Source organism: Zootoca vivipara, chromosome 6 (genome assembly GCF_965207765.1).
Source record: "Zootoca vivipara chromosome 6, rZooViv2.hap1.1, whole genome shotgun sequence".
Taxonomy (NCBI): domain Eukaryota; kingdom Metazoa; phylum Chordata; class Lepidosauria; order Squamata; family Lacertidae; genus Zootoca; species Zootoca vivipara.
Window position 1 is genome coordinate 27990406 of NC_142589.1, and position 16951 is coordinate 28007356.

Here is a 16951-nt window from a genome sequence, read left to right on the forward strand (position 1 = left end):
TGCAATTTTCTATGCAGGGTGACTCTTGGAGAGCACCCAGCTTGTTTTCAATTGTGTGTTTGAGTCAGGGTGAGTTATAAAAGGACACACACAAAAGGCGGGCTTTCAGGGCCAAGTCTATTTCCAGTTGTGTTCATAAGGTCTAGTGGTTCTCATTTTGGGGGGGAAAGTAAAAATAGAGTTAGCATTTGCCTTGAACTGAATAGGTTGCTTCAGGCATGTGTGTTTGCATGCTGAATAAAGGAAACATGGGACAATGGACAGCTCATTCAGAAGAAGGTATGAAAGTGTCATCCCCAGGAGTGAACTCACCTGCAGTTTCTGAACGGAGGTCTGCATCACAGGAGATTCAACTGTCACCTTGAAATAAGGAAAACACGGGTTGGAGTCGGATATAGTCGGTTAGGTTCCAATGCCTAAGCCAATACTGCTCAACATCCGTAATCAATAAAGTTCTGGCCTTTTTCACCCACTTAAAATCTATTCATTTGTGTCTTGTGTCTCATTTTCACGGGGAAGGAGGGACATTGCCACACAACACTAAAACCCGTGGACATCCAAGGCAGTTGAATGTTGGAAAATTCAGGAAAGGCAAAAGTACTTCTTCACACAGCACAAACTATGGAAGCCGTTCACATGGGAGCCAGTGATGGCCACCAACTTGGATGGCTTTAAAAGAGGATTGGGCAAATTCATGGAGGAGAGGGCTATCGACGGCGGAGGATTGGGCAAATTCATGGAGGAGAGGGCTATCGAGATGACTATGCTCTGCCTCTACAGTTGGAGGCAGCAATGCTTCTGAATACCAGTTGTTGGAAAACACTGGGGGGGGAGGGCTCTTGTGCTTGGGCATAGCTGCCAAGTCTCCCGTATTCCCCGGGAAACCCCGTTTTTCCAGTCGTTTCCCGCTGGCAGCCCGGATTTTTAAAAAACCCGTAAATCCCCCGGATTCTTACCGGCCCGGGGAGGCTCCTTCTGCGCATGTCTGGAGTCTCTGGACATGCGCAGAAGCGATTTCTGGTGCTGCGGCCATTTTGGAAATGGGCAGAGCATGCGTAGAAGCGACTTCCCGTGCTGCTCTGCCCTGTTCCAAAATGGCCACAGCGCGACTTCCGGTGCCGATCCCGGATTTTTCAATATGGGAGTTGGCACCTATGGCTTGTGTCCTGCCTGTGGGTTTGACACAGGCATCTGTGTAGCCACTGTAAGAACAAGATTCTGGACTACATGGGCCATTGGACTGATCCAGCAAGCTATTATGGATTAAACTTGGGACCTTCTGTATGCATGTGCCTTGCTGTTTCACTATGCGGCAAGCTCCATCCTGTAATCTCATCAACACCATGATACAATATTGAGAAGAACTCCTCCAAATTGGACTAGTCTGTTGTGGCTGGTGCCCACTGATAGGGTGGGAAGGCAGGGAGATCAACAGTAGCTGAAGTGGAAGCCAATGACAGGCAGATTCTCCCCTCCACCACCCCCCCCCCAATTGGTTGTAGGATGTATGAAAGCAGAGAGGTAGGTGCTGGTGGAGAGGTGCCCCATTTGCGCTAATGGACCAGCCTCCAATTAATCCAGCACCATTATGTCCTTCCAAAAATATCTCACCTTGATACACACATGTCACTCTACTAGCTCCCTCTTCTGAGATTTACCATTGTAATGAATAGGGAGGTGGCAATAAAGAGTGGGCTGGCTGAAGACTTTTATTGTTTGAAGTCCATTGCTGTTGGCTTTTAAGCTACCAATAAATTTAATTTATAAAAATACAGGTGTCATGGTAAGTCATTGTCTAGTGCATTAGAAAGCACTCACTAGTCTTTTAAGGACAATGATGATTAAAATCAAGTTAGTGGGATAAATCATGAAAGTGCCTAATGTACTATACCAAGCATTAAGTGAAGCTTCTTGCCCATAGAAGCGCTTGGAGGGACGGCCGTCAATGTTCCTGCAGCTTACTTGGTAATTGCTAATGGCTAAGAGAGAACTCTGGAGTCTTTGCAAGGGGAATGCTCTGGCTGCAGCCTCGCTGTCAAACATGGTAAAGTTCAGCCTGCTGTATTTTGCAAATGCAAGTTGGGTAGCATTTTAACTTTGTGACCTTTATTTGCAGCCATGTTTCATGTATTTTGAGGATTCTGATTGGCAAATTAAGGCTTTTGCTTTTCTGGGCACATGGTTTGCCAAGGCTACCACAGTGCTAAAACTAGTGGAGTGGTATATGAAAGCAACTTTTTAAAAACTGTTGCAGCCTAGGAAAATTTGCCCAGAAAGGTAAAACCCTTATTATGTGGACAGTACAATCACATCATATGCCAGTGTGGTTTGAATGTTGGACTCAAAGATTCAATTATCCACTGAGCCATGGAGCTCCCTAGGTGATATTGGGCCTGCTCCTGAACTCTGAATCAAACCTGCCTCACAAGGTTAGTGTGGGAATAATTGAAGAGGACATGTATGTCACCTCTTCAGATTCTGAAACAGAAATATAATACATTAAAAAGTGTGATAAGTGAATGATCAGGTTACAACAGGAAGGAAGTGTTTGGGCAGGAAAGACCCATTCAATTGATCTCAGTCATATGAACATAATAAAAGCCCTTCTGGATAACGACAAAGGCCAGTCTAGTCCTCTTCTCACAGTGACCAACTAGATGCCTATGGCAAGGCCCCAGCAGGACCTGAGTCTATTTATTATCCTCAGCAACTAGTACTGAGGCATGCTGCTCGCACTTATTTGGGGCAAAATAAGAATAGCCATGATGCATTTTTCTTCTTCTTCTTCTTCTTTGGCAATCATTCATAGCCGAGTAAGATTGTCTTCCATAAACATGGTTTTAACAATGAGTCCGTAGGTGACTGTGGAGGCCAATTCTGGATCCACATGTCCTTCCACAGTGGGGACATTGATTTCCGGGCGGGAGTTGATCACGGTGTGGATTTGCCAAGCGGGCCTTCCTCTTAGCACATTTCTCCCTTGCGTTCTGTGTTCGAGCGTCTTCAAAGTCTACGACACCTTTGGTGAAGGCTGTTCTCCAACTGGAGTGCTCGCAGGCCAGTGTTTCCCAGTTGTCAGTGTTTATACTACTTTTTTTTTTAGATTTTCATTGAGACAGTCTTTAAACCTCTTTTGTTGACCACCAGCATTACGCTTTCCATTTTTAAGTTAATGAAGGCATGCTCCCTATTCTCCCCCCAGTCCTGTAGTGACACCTAGTGTCAAATTACCAGTATTACAACATAGTTGCAGTGTGAAAGCAAGCACCTGCACGTTCCAATCCAAACACAAAAGAACTCCATATATTATTTGTATAAATAAAGGAATCTTGGTACTTTGAGAAGTGCTTTATGCCATCTCAACAATGAGTCTCTGAGGCAGATCACAATGATTTGAATCACATGAGAAATTGAGGCTGAGCTATGAAGATACCCAGGAATACCATGGCTGGCTGGTATCCATATGTAAATGCAAATCTGTATCTCAGTCAAATGCATTTTGCACAGAACCACATATCAAGATGTACTGTGGTTTTCCTTTGACTTAAGAAATGTCCTTCATGCTCTGCTACCCCATAGAAAAAGAAGGTTGTCTTTGAAGCACAGACTGAAAGATGTGTGAGTTTTTTGTCGCCCTGTTTTTCTACTGCCAAAGTTACTATTCTGTTCTAAAAAAAATTGATGCATCCCACTATTTTCCGCTGTTTGACAAATATGTTTTTCTATTTTACCCTTGATCACCACAAGCAACCTTGCCAGCACCTTTATAAAAACACCTGAGCTGGTATTAAATATAATGTTAGCAGATCAAAGCCATGGAGGCCAAAGGCAGGTCATGCAGAAAGAAAATATGAGCTCTTTACATGCAGCTCCCTTTGAGCGGTAACACCTTTTCCGGGGAGGATTGGTCTTGGAGGTCAAACCAGAAATGAGCTGCAGTCGGTGAGTTTCCTTGATCTCTTTTACTTGGTCTTAACAACCCAAAACAGTTAATTCAACCGGTTTATGTATTTACATGCCACTGTGCTGCATTCTAGGTTGGCTCCAAGGGGGCATTTCCAGGACGGGAAAAAATTATAAAGAAAATGGAACATCTGCTTAGAAATTTTATTACAAGCCCTTCAATACACTTAGAGGGAAAGGATGTGCTTGGAGATGGTTTCAGTTCTTCTGATAACTCCCCCCCCCCTTCCTTTTGCCCTCATGCTGAAAATGAATATAATCATAGAAGTATGTAAATCAAATGTCCTGTCTTGATTGCAGTGTTAGGAAAATTCTTCGGCAAGTACACCTGGACTCCCATCACAGTTTTGATATTATATGGGAGTGGGGGGGGGGGAGTGTGTATTTTTTCAACTACACTTGCTGATATAATTTTCTATTCATTTTCCCTTTTCATCGTTTGTGAAGTCTGGTTCTGAGCAGCATTGTTGCAATATTTATTTTCTTTTATTGCATTCATATTCCATCTCTTTTTCTCCAAGGAGCTCAAGGAGGTGTACATGATTCTGCCCATCTCATTTACTCCCTCACAACAGCCCTGTGAGGTAGGTTAGGCTGAGAGATGGTGAGCGGCCGTTGAGCTTCAAGACCATGCGGTGAATTGAATCCTGGTGTTTTCCATGTTCTAGTTTGGCTCTCTAACCACTGCACCACCACTGTCTCTCTAAATTTGATCCTGTTACTACTTCTACATTATTTTCATCATCAACGACAACAGGTACACGTCAGTAGGGACTAGGAGAGAAATGTGATTCAGTTCAGATTCAGAAGTGAACTCACCTAATTTGCACTTTATTAAACAATATGCAAATTGAAACACAGCCGCCCTTCAGATTTCACAATCCTGACCCTCACCCAAGCAATGTTTACAAAAATGTATATACAGCCATACCTCATGTTGCGTCTGCTGCGGGTTGCGTTTTTCTGGGTTGCGAATGCGGAGGACCCGGAAGTGCTTACTTCCAGGTTCGCAGCGCGCACATGTGCAGAAGCATTCTGTGCACTTCACGCATGTGCAGAAGCACTCTATTGCACTTTCGCGCATGTGCTCTATCGCCGCTCGGGTTGCAGACTTTTCGGGGTGCGAACGGCACCCCGGAATGGATTGGGTCTGCAACCCAAGATACCACTGTACTAGGATGAAGCACAGATTAAAATGCATAGATTGGTAAAATCAACACAAAGATATGTAATATATAAATGGAAATGGCTTTGCAAAAATGTGCATATTTGATAAAATTGCAAACAAAATTGTGTGTATTAGGAGAAATTCATGCTAAAGGGCAGGTGAATATTCATGAGAACTTTTCTTAAAAAATAATAATAATCTATACATACATAGATAAATTGCAGACTGATGTTGTGAACTGAAGATTTGGAGAATGAGCAAAAACTGAAATTGACAGATTCACCCATTCTTACCTATAACACAATGCTAAGTCTGAAGTGCATCCTGAGAAGTAGGGATGGGGTAGAAATTCAATGCAGTCCACATTTAAAAGTGAACTTAGCCAATTTACACTTTCTGAAACAAATTGCAAACTGAAACACAACCATCCTTTGAAATGTGCCCTTATGTGAATTTTGCAATCCAGTTTTCCAGACCAAGTGTCTCTCTGTGTGTGTCTAAAGCAGGCACACTTCAGCCCAAACTTCAGCCCTCCAGATGTTTTGGACTACAATTCCCATCATCCCTGACCACTGGTCCTGTTAGCTAGGGATAATGGGAGTTGTAGGTCAAAACATCTGGAGGGCCGCAGTTTGGGGATGCCTGGTCTGAAGTCTGCATATGAATGCCTCTGTTCTTGAAACTAATATACAAAATGCAGTATATTGGGGGAAATGGTTTTGCAATCATGTGGAATTTGCAGTGAAAATGCTGGTGATTTTTCAGCAGTACTGATGCAAAAACTCATGTGGAAAGGTAGAGGACTGAATTTAAGATTGGCAAAATGAAGAAAATGAACTGGGAATTGACAATTTGCTCATCTCTGTTCAAATCCCATTCCCAAGGCCACTCGTCTTCTGACATGACCAGGAAAAGGCAATTCCCTATTTTTGCACCCCAGCTTTGCAATGCTTTCCCCAGGGAGATTTGCCTAGCAATGTTTTTTAATGTAATTTGGGTGCCACATTTTACCATTCTACTCTCCCAAGCCCTCGTACCTGCTTTAGCACTCTCCATTCTTTTAGACCAAGGGCAGGGAATATGTTTCAGCTTGAAGGTCACATTCCCTCACAAGCAAGCTTTCAGTGGCCGCACACCAGTTGTGTGTGCAGCTAGCCTGAAGCAACAAAAACAGCAACAACAAGAATTGGGCAGAGCAATGGATGTGGCTGTTTCAGTGGTCTGCATTCCTAGTGATCGAATATGATGCTGAAGTTGTCATTGCTGAATAGCTGAATAGGTGAGGGGCTCCTACAGAAAGAGGCACATGACTTTGCAAGTTATAAAAGCAGATGAAGAGCTTTCTCCTCCACCACCACAGCCAACCCTTTTCACCATTTTATCTGTCAGCTCAGGAGCAAAAAAAAAAACACTTGGAAACATCTTCCCTCCAAAGGATCCATTCAGAAGGCCTCCATTTCATTCTGGCAAACCCAGGATCAGAGTTTGTAATTTTCCTCCTACCACACAATAATTCCATGATGAGGTCATGAATAAAACCCAGGTGCTTTCCTCATTTCCAGTCGCTGCCTTCCAACTGTTGGATGAATGCAGACAAAGGGAGTTTTTATACATGCATTGATTGGCTCGTCAATATCAAGCCCAAGCAGTTCAATCAATAAATATTCATAGTGATTGCAACACCCCAATTGACACATGCTGCTTTTATTTCTTAGGAAAGCTGAAAACAGCTCAGTCTCTCCTTTTTTGTCCAAAAAGAAGAAGCAGCACTTCAGATATTCATGTGGTGGAAAAAATAGTCCTATTGCAAAGACTCCTTGCTTATGAATGCATCTTTAAAACTTCGGGTGGGTTTTTTATATATATATAAAAAGGGAATGAAATATCAGAATCAATTGTCGCTGCCTTCTGTTCCCTTTGTGCCTCAGTATATACAGCCGGGCCAATCTGTACGCATTCTGCCAAATGAGCAAAGTTGTTTATGATACCGCTGGAATTACTACCCCTTGTTTCAGCTCATTATATCCCACGCTGTACCCAAATGTCAAACGATCACCCAGTGAACTTGCAACACACCGGGTCTTTCAATAATAAATTACTTCCATTTACTGCGGTTCTGTGGTATGCAGAATGGTAAGCATCATGCATGCTTTCATTTTGCACCTGAAGGTGAATGAGGGATGCTCAGCCTCCGTCTTGTGCTCCTATATTTATGAAGCCTAGTTCCAAGCACTCTGTTCCACTGTTCCAATATCCCAACCTCCTCCCAGCATTCCAGTGCCAGAGTGGTGGTTAGAAGCGTGAGTGGTTAGACGCGTGAGAGCCAGTGTGGAGTAGTGGCTAGCGTGTTGGGCTAGGACCCACGAGCACCCCATCTGCCCCACAGCCACTGCAGAAGCAACTCATGTGAGGGAGGCTTTGGCACCAGCAGAGCGCTCTGCGTTCTGCCTCCCAGCTTTGCCACCAGGTGGGAAGGGAGCTCGGAAAGGGCTTCATCTTAAGAAGTGCTTTTGGAAGCCCCCCTCCTTTCCAGTAGGCCAGTGGGGCTTAACAAGGGCTTCTCCTTGCAGAGCCGAATGCCCACCCCCCACCCCATCATGAGGGTGGCAGGGACATTTCACCTTAGGCACTGAAACATCTTGGGCCACCCTTGAGAGTCGCATTGCTGGAGTCTCAAGTTGGTCTGGAACAGGCCAGGAGATAAACAGATGTCCTAAGTCTGGCTGTTCATTAGAAAGAGGCCAGGCTAAAATGCCTACAAGTCATCCCAACTTTCTTTTACTCTGCCTTCCCTCATGGGCTAGGCCGGCCCATACCACACACAGCTGGTGTGAGCCTGGCACAGGATCTCAGATCCTGATTTCTTCATTTGCTTGAAACATTCACTGCTTGATCTGAAGACCTACGTCCTAACCCTAGAAGTGAGCTGCAGCTACTCAGGGATGAAGGAGACGTATTCTGCATCTGCTCAGGGGAACTGATGCAACTCTTGCTCTGGCACTGGGTATCTTAAAATACTTAAAGGAACACGTGAGGATTCATATTCTATAAGTCTGCCTCAGAAACTTCTTCAGCACTGAGGAAAGCTGGGCCCCAAACACTTCACCCTGAATATTTTTTAAAATAAAAAAATTATTGGACCACATCCTGAATGTCTTAGCTGTTCATTCCCTGGCAAAGAAAAAATTCCCCTGCTTTCAATCAAAAGTTTTGCTTGAGCGACAACTAAGCTCTTCAGGATTTGAACTTAATTAAAGGTGTCCCCAGGATAGATAGATATATTCCCAGTGTTTGTGGTTGTCAGATGCGGAGAGCTTTCCTAATCTAAAGAAGGAGAAGGAAGTAAGGGGGGGGTGAAGGGGTGAAGTATAACTTATGGAAAATATGAAAGTGCAACTGAGCATGATTTCATTTTGCTGAATTTCATTTCTGAAAATTTAATTCTTTTGTTCATACTCTGCAAAAGAACAAACATCCGGCAGGACAATTCAAGCTGATAAACTCTAGAAAGTCTACATAAGAATAACCAAGGAGTCCGAACACCTTTGCTACGGAGGAAAACATAGAAGTATTATGCAGGGCCGCATTCACTTCTGGGCAACTTTCTCAGGGCCACATACCAGTGGTGGGTGGGACCAGAACCCAAAGTGGGTGGACCAATGAAGCACTCCTCCTATTGCAATTTGGCTAACTGGTTTTTATGGTCTGTAAAACTGCTCAGCAGCCAATTTGGGTGGTAAAGGTGTATGAATCAAATAATATATACATTCATATATTCTGGAAGCTCGCAGGAGGGTAGAGTGCTCTGGCGCTTGGGTAATGGTGGCAAGTTTCTCACAGGCCCCTGGTTGGCCACTGTGAGAACAATGAGTATAGCATCTAGATCTAGAGAAGTAATAGTACCACTGTATTCTGCTCTGGTCAGACCTCACCTGGGATACTGTGTCCAGTTCTGGGCACCACAGTTCAAGAAGGATACTGACAAGCTGGAACGTGTCCAGAAGAGGGCAACCAAAATGGTCAAAGGCCTGGAAACGATGCCTTATGAGGAACGGCTTAGGGAGCTGGGTATGTTTAGCCTAGAGAAGAGAAGGTTAAGGGGTGATATGATAGCCATTTTCAAATATATAAAAGGATGTCATATAGAGGAGGGAGAAAGGTTGTTTTCTGCTGCTCCAGAGAAGCGGACACGGAGCAATGGATTCAAACTTCAAGAAAGAAGATTCCACCTAAATATTAGGAAGAACTTCCTGACAGTAAGAGCTGTTCGGCAGTGGAATTTGCTACCAAGGAGTGTGGTGGAGTCTCCTTCTTTGGAGGTCTTTAAGCAGAGGCTTGACAGCCATATGTCAAGAATGCTTTGATGGTGTTTCCTGCTTGGCAGGGGGTTGGACTGGATGGCCCTTGTGGTCTCTTCCAACTCTATGATTCTATGATTCAATGTGCCATTGGCCTGATCCAGCAAGGCTGTTTTTTCTAGACATTGGCAACGCAAGATCTTATAAGTGGTAAGCTGGTCTGTGACCGTTAGAATAAATTCCGTTCAGTTCAGTTCAGTTCTTATAAGTGTGAGGAGTACCAGAGCATCTCAGACAAGAGGAGGGTATGGCACGGCAAGCTCACTGCCTCTCCCCTGACAAGCACCCACGGTATCATCCAAGCAGGCAGCCTGCTTTTCCCATGCACCCATTTCGTGCATGCCTTCCCTATAGTAAGACTTATGACCGCAGCTTCATATTTTATAAGCAATTTAGTCAGAAAGCAATCGGGAGTCTTCGGCCTGTAATGTATATAGTGATTTAAAAATTACTGAAGTGAATCACAACTTTGGAAGAGCTGCGGCCGTCCGATTCTGAAGTAGGTACTGAAAGATTTAAACACTCTTAAAAAATGTAGAGTCTTCCAATAATTCCCTATCATTCTGAGGCCATGAACATCTTCACTGTCACGCTGTAGCGCTTTATGGCAAGGAGAAACACTCACACACCCCAAAGTGATGATGGATGAGGTTCAGGTGGTGATGGGGGCAATATTCAGGTTGCATTTTAAAGTGGGCTTGCCTAATTTACCTCCCCCAAACAATATGTGAACCCAAACACAGCTATCCTTCAAAATTCGCACTCTTCCTAATTTCACAATGTCCAATAAGAATTTTATTTTTTCGTATGAATGCTTATAGCAGGGGGAACACGCATAAACTGCATATATTGGTGAAAATTTCATGCAAAATGCATTGCATTAATATCTCTATTTTGATCATTTTATTGCCTGTCGTTTTAAAGCCTGTTTTATCATTTTTAGTGGATATTTAATGCTGTTATGTAAACTGCTTAGAGATTATTATTCTTTTGATGGTGCGGTGTATAAATCTTGCTAAATAAATTGGGGTTTATTGGTTACAAAAATGTGTATCTTAGACAAAATAGCTTACAAATGCATACATTAGGATAAAGATGCACTAAAACTCCAATGAATTTTTCAGATGACTTTTTTTTAAAAAAAAAAAAAAGGCAAACTGATGTACGTACGAACAAATGTTGCAAACTGAACTTAATGCTTGGGGTGGGAAATGGGAAAGTAAAACCAAAACTAACATAGAAACATAAGATGCAACTTTATACTAAGTCAGACCATGGGTCCATCTAGAGTTGACATTGTTTACACCAGGCATAGGCAAGCTCTGCCCTCCAGATGTTTTGGGACTACAATTCCCATCATCCCTGACCATTGGTCCTTTTAGCTAGGGATGATGGGAGTTGTAGTCCCAAAACATCCGGAAGGCAGAGTTCGCCTATGCCTGGTTTACACTAACTGGCAGCAGCTCTCCAAGGTTTCAGGCAGGGTTATTTCCAGGTCCAACCTTGAGATGCTGGAGACTGAACCTGGGTCCTTCTGCATGCAGGACAGATGCTTTACCACTTAGCCATGACCCTTCCCCAGATTGGTTCATCTCTAAATACCAGTTGTTGGAAACTGCAACAGGAGAGGCTGGTGTTTTGCTCTGGTCCTGCTTGTGGGTCTACTCCAGGGGTCAGCAAACTTTTTCAGCAGGGGGTCGGTCCACTGTCCCTCAGACCTTGGGGGGGGGGGCGGACTATATTTTGAAAAAAAAATATATGAATGAATTCCTATGCCCCACAAATAACCCAGAGATGCATTTTAAATAAAAGAACACATTCTACTCATGTAAAGACATGCTGATTCCCGGACCGTCCATGGGCTGGATTTAGAAGGCAATTGGGCCGCATTCAGCCCCCAGGCCTTAGTTTAGGGGGAACCCTGGTCTACTCTATACTATCTTAGTGTACTATCTAAAATTTAGTGTACTTAGTGTATACTTAGTATATACTTAGTGTGGGTTCCCCAGAGGCATCTGGTCATGGACCGAACCTGAGAAAACACTTCTTTGGAACTCGCTCCCACAGAAGGCAGTGATGGCCACCAGGCTAGATGGCTTTAAAAGAGAATTAGACAACAATTGCTATGTTCTATCTCAGCTGCTGGAGGCAGCATGCTTTTGAAAACCAGTCTCTGGAAACCACAGGGGAGGAGTGCTGTTGCAGTCAGGTCTTGCTTGTGGGTTTCCCAGGGGCATCTCGCTTGGCCACTGTGAGGACAGGGTGCTAGGCTAGATGGATCTTTGGCCTGAACCAGCAGGCTCTTCTTTTTGAGATTAGTTTGAAGTAGGTTAGTTTGCTTCAAAATGCAGACCAAACTATGCTCCTCTATTCCTACAGTCAGGTCAGCTACCCATTTGAACAGCAGAGGGATTCCTTGTTGGTGCCTTTTAAGATATGCTTCCTCGTCTTTGCAAAGAATTGAATTCTCTGCTTCCTGGCGTCATGTTTGCAAATATAACCCAGTTCAATAACCCAGTTCAGCTGGAGATCATGCCCAGAATGTTATAAACACTACATGTAAAATCAGGGGGGAATGATCACAGCGGCATGCATCACGAGCTGTCCTCCTTAAACCTCTGGTGTTGATCAAACATGATGAAAACTGGAGACTTGTGAAGTATTGATTACTTTTAGTGCTTACTGTACATTTAAATAATAGATCATGTACTCGGGCCTCAGAGCAAAGGGCAGAAGCACTTGATACTTTATCATTGCTGCAGTTATAGATTTTTGCCTCTACCGTATTGGCCTGGCGTAGTGTTACTGTAGGTGAAGACTGTAGTTTTGATTTATAGCAGCCAGCGGGCACTTTATTTTATCGTTTACTCTTTGATGACTGTTTATATGTAGAGGAAAAGCTCTGCAGGAGATACTTGGTGAAATGTTCACTAATAGCTTTTCCATTAAGCATTGTCTTGTTTTAATTATGTGGATGGGTGGGTGGCTCAGACACCATGTATGTGTTGAAGCGCCTACCTTTTTATAGGCATGTGCCTATAACTGTTTGAACGGTCGATATTTTGAAGGACGTACATTAAAGGGACCTCTCTGCTTGTTCATTTCTTTGTTAAAATCTTGTTTTTATTAAAGATTTTCTTGGTTTACAAAAGTATGTGCATTGTCTCTTTTCTTAGGTTGTAAAGCCTTTTCTGTATACCAGTTGCATGTGATGTGAGACATTAGTCTTGTATACAGAATAAGGTTGGCGAAGAAGAAAAGAGGGGAGGGGGGAAGAAATGGTAAACTTATATTCTTATAATTAGTGTGTATGTGGGGTTTTTGTGTCAGCGTCATTTGGAAAGGTTCTCTTTCTATTTGTTTGTTTGTTTTTTATATTTCCTTGGTAATGAGAGAGGTTGGGTGTGGGGTCCAGAGCGTGGTTGGTTGTGTTTAGTTGACTGCAGTGAGGGGTGTGTGTGTGTGTGTGTGTGTGTGTGTGTGTGTGTGTGTGTCGTTGGGTCAAGTTAGCCAGATTGATTCGTATGCTGTCATTGGGTTCTTGTTGTTGTCTTGTTGGGCTAAAGGGGGAGCCATACTGGGGTGAAGGCATCCTCTTCTATTTGTCCCCATGTCAGTTTCAGCCTGTTAGTTAGCTTTTCTAGTAAGGCTGTTTCCCATACGATTTGGTACCAGTGGTCCATGTTCACTCCTGACAGGATTCTCCAGAGTTGGTGGGTTATAAGCTCTTGAGTGGTCCCTATAATCTTGGACGAGGTTCAGATGGGGCTTCCCCTTTCGCCTTATTCATTTATTTAAATCACTGGTTCCCAAACCTTTTCAGGCCACCGCTCCTTTGGTTCCATAAACTCATCCTCATAAGCTGATGTGGAAATGTGGAGAACTGAGTTGAAGACTGGAAAAAGGAGAAACTGAAATTGACAGATTCGCCCATCCTGTGTTCCCTTGTCTGTATTGCAAAGGACTGTGGGTAAAAGGGCTTAGAAAGGCCTCTTCCCAATACCTTGTATTGAACCAAAGGCCTGATAAAGCAGTCTCATATAAAATATCCCTAACGGGGGAGCTGCCTTTTCAGCAACTCTTACCCAACTTAACATGGCAAACAGTTAAACTGTGGAACTCTCTCCCACAGGAAACTATGATGGCCACCAACTTAGATGGCTTAAAAGACAGATTCATGGTGGAGAAAGCTATCATTTGTGATCGCTCTGCTGCCATGGTTGGAGGCAGTAATGCTTCTGAACTACAGGAGGGGAAAGAGCTCGTGCTTGGGCTCTGCTTGCTAGTTTTTATAAGGGCTTCTGGTCAGCCACTGTGAGAACAGGGTGGAGGCCTAGATAGGCCATTGCCTGATCTTGCAGGGCTCTTCCTATGCTCTTTATCTTTTTACGTTACCAGCCCATTTCTTTGTCTCACGACATTTTTCTAAATGATGATAATCTATATCCTCCCCCATCTGCAAATGCATTTTCTAACCTAACTCAGGGCTGCCAGTTTGAAATATGAGCAGCAAAGCAGCTGCCGCCTGGCCTGACTCTGAAGAATAAGCCTTCCTGCATGCTCACTGCCCAGATATTTCATGATCTCATAGGAGCATCTGCCCATGTGTAATGTCACGCCATAAAGAACTTTTAAAGAAAGGTTACATTTGTTCTGGCAAAGCAGGGCTGGGGTGGGCAGAGAGGGTGGAAATCAAATGAAAGCAGTGGAGAGGTGGAGAAAGAGGAAGGCAAACGCTATTTAAGTTCTACCACCACACTTTCGTTTGGGCATTAAGGGAACCGCTAGTGTAAAATTTGTATTAATGCTCAGCTAGAACCAATTGATTTAAGGCTTCCTTTTCCCTTCCTAGACAACCTAATTTATATTTTAATTCGCAGGAGGTAATTGATTATCACAGAGTAAATACGCTGTAATGAAAACTCTATTAAATCAGTGCCTTAATGGGAGAGTAATTTTTTTTTCACCTCTTCTCTCTCTGTGTGTGTGTGCGTGTGTGTGCGCAAACGCGAGTGCAAAGGGGGTGGGGAAAAGTTTTACATCCCTAAGCATTTTTAAAGTCATGCATCATGGTCTAAATATTTTATGATCTGGTATTAAAACACTGTTTGGGGTCCACGTCTCTCTAGGCTCCAACCCACCACATTATAGTATATAAAGCAATTTGACCAAAGTAATGAGCTCAGAGGTTGCTACACAAAAACCATTACAGAATTGAAAGCGCTGCAGGCAAGCCTCCGATCAGACATAAAGGATGGTGATCAGGTGCCCAGGAGACTTCTGGTTATCCTGTTCTGTCTTGTAGCAGGAAAATAGCACACAGGGTCTTCTAACTAGTGACCTACTGATGTCCAAATTACATGTGATAAAAGGCATCAATGATCACTCTTGCAATATCATCTTGCAGACTCTCCAAGTGCCCCTATTTTCCTGGGACATTCCTGATTTAGAGAAGCCATCCCAGTTTCTGATTTGATCCTGGAATGTTCCACTTTTCCTGGCTTAGGATGTCCCTATTTTCATTGGAGAAATGTTGGAGGGTATGATCTTGTAGCCTTGGAAGTAGCCAGGAGATTCCAGTTTGGACTTGGGCTACAGGTTCATCTGTTCCTCTCTTAATGGGATTAAAGCACGCAGAATTTGCTTTCGGTTCATTTATATCTTCACACCTTCTGGGTCTCTGGTGGGCAAGCAAAATACATCTTGGTGTGATCCTAGGCATAATTGCATCCAGGATCTTTTTGTAGGGCATTTTCCTGCTGTGCACAGGACTTCTTGCACATTGATAAAGCTTTGTATCAAACGGATCTTGATACAGCTATGGGTACAATCACATTTTTAAAAAAATTCCCTCCTTTGCAACGTTTGATCAAGGCACTTATGAACTAATGCAGCTGAAAGAGCAATGCACAGTTCAGCTGCGGAACTCACTCCCACAAGGGCCACCAACATGGGCGACTTTAAAAGAGGATTGGACAAAATCACGAAGGAGATGGCTACTGGTGGCTACTACCCCTGATGGCTATCCTCCGTCTCCATGTTTGGCGTCAGTAAATGCTTCTGGATGACACTTGCTCTTATGCTTGGGTTCATGAGAACAGGACTAGATGGATTAGATCCAGCATAAGCTTCTTATGTTCTTAGGTGCCAGGTGCTGGTGGAGGGTGGGAATCACTGGGGAGCGGTGGGTGGGGGGAAATGGTCAGAGCTGTGTGTGCCATAACAGCCTGTCTTTTGCTACCTAAGCTAGCTTGGGGAACGGCTGTATCTTCATCTGCATTGAATGCAGAACGTCCCAGTTTCGATCCCCAGCATCTGCAGGTAGAGCTTTATGAAACCCTGGAGAGTTTCTGCCAGTTACTCTAAGGCAGCTCCCTATGTTCTTATGTCACAATGGTGGAGGGCTCCATCCCATCACCAGTATTGAAGTAAGATTCAATGTGCGATCTGGTTGATTTTTATACATAGTAGGGAGGAAGGGTTCCATCTGTGGTGACAGCCAGTCTGGTGTAGTGGTTAGAATGTCAGGCTAGGACCAGGGTTCAAATCCCTCCTCAGCCATAAAGCTCAATGGGTGACCTCGGACCAACCACTCCCAAGCAAGCCTATGTGTGCCTCTTTGGGTTCCTGGGAGAAAAAGGTGGAGTGTACATGCAATGAATAAATAAACTAATCATAGAATCATATAAACCAAACAAAACTTTTCCTTTGCCTCAGACTGGCCAGCCCTGGATGAAGGGAATTTCAGAATCATCAGCATCAAAAATAAATATTCCTTTTTTCCCCCCCTTCCCCGTAGCAATAAAATCTGTATGGGCTGTACATGAGCAAGGACTGCAGCATTTTCAGTTTCTCTACCAAACACAAAGAGACAATATATCCATAGCACAGAGAGCATTTTAAATAATAAAAAACATGGATTTTTATATTGATTAAGCAATAAGCAGGGATTAGAGAGTGTAAAGAAAGATAGGGGAGAAAAATGACGTAGAGGCTCAATGGTTGATGGCCAAAGCCATCTCTCCTGAAAGGTAATTCAACTGCATTGTGTGAGGGTGTTCAGGCTGGAGGGGCAATTTTTATAATTAAAATACTGCTTGATAGGAAACCATTTGCCATGAATAGCTCCTCCACTCTCTTTTCATAGCCCGGTTCAAAGGCTTTTTTGAATCATGCTAATGGTTGAAGTAGCAGGCCGTCCAGTTCCATTTCCTTTCCCCCTATAGGATGCCACAGCCAAGAAACTCTCGCCCATTGTTGCTATCAGAATCCTTAGCCTGCTCAGATATTCTTGATCTTCTTAAGCCACCACTGAGTCTATTAAAAACTCCCCCGAACTGAAGTCCTTGCACCAGTGAATTAAGAGGCGCCTTCATCTCCATTTCTTTTAATTATTCTTGTAGATTTTTGGCTACGCACTTGGGCTCATCCACAGCCCTCTTTGTGCTTTGCAATCCCATTT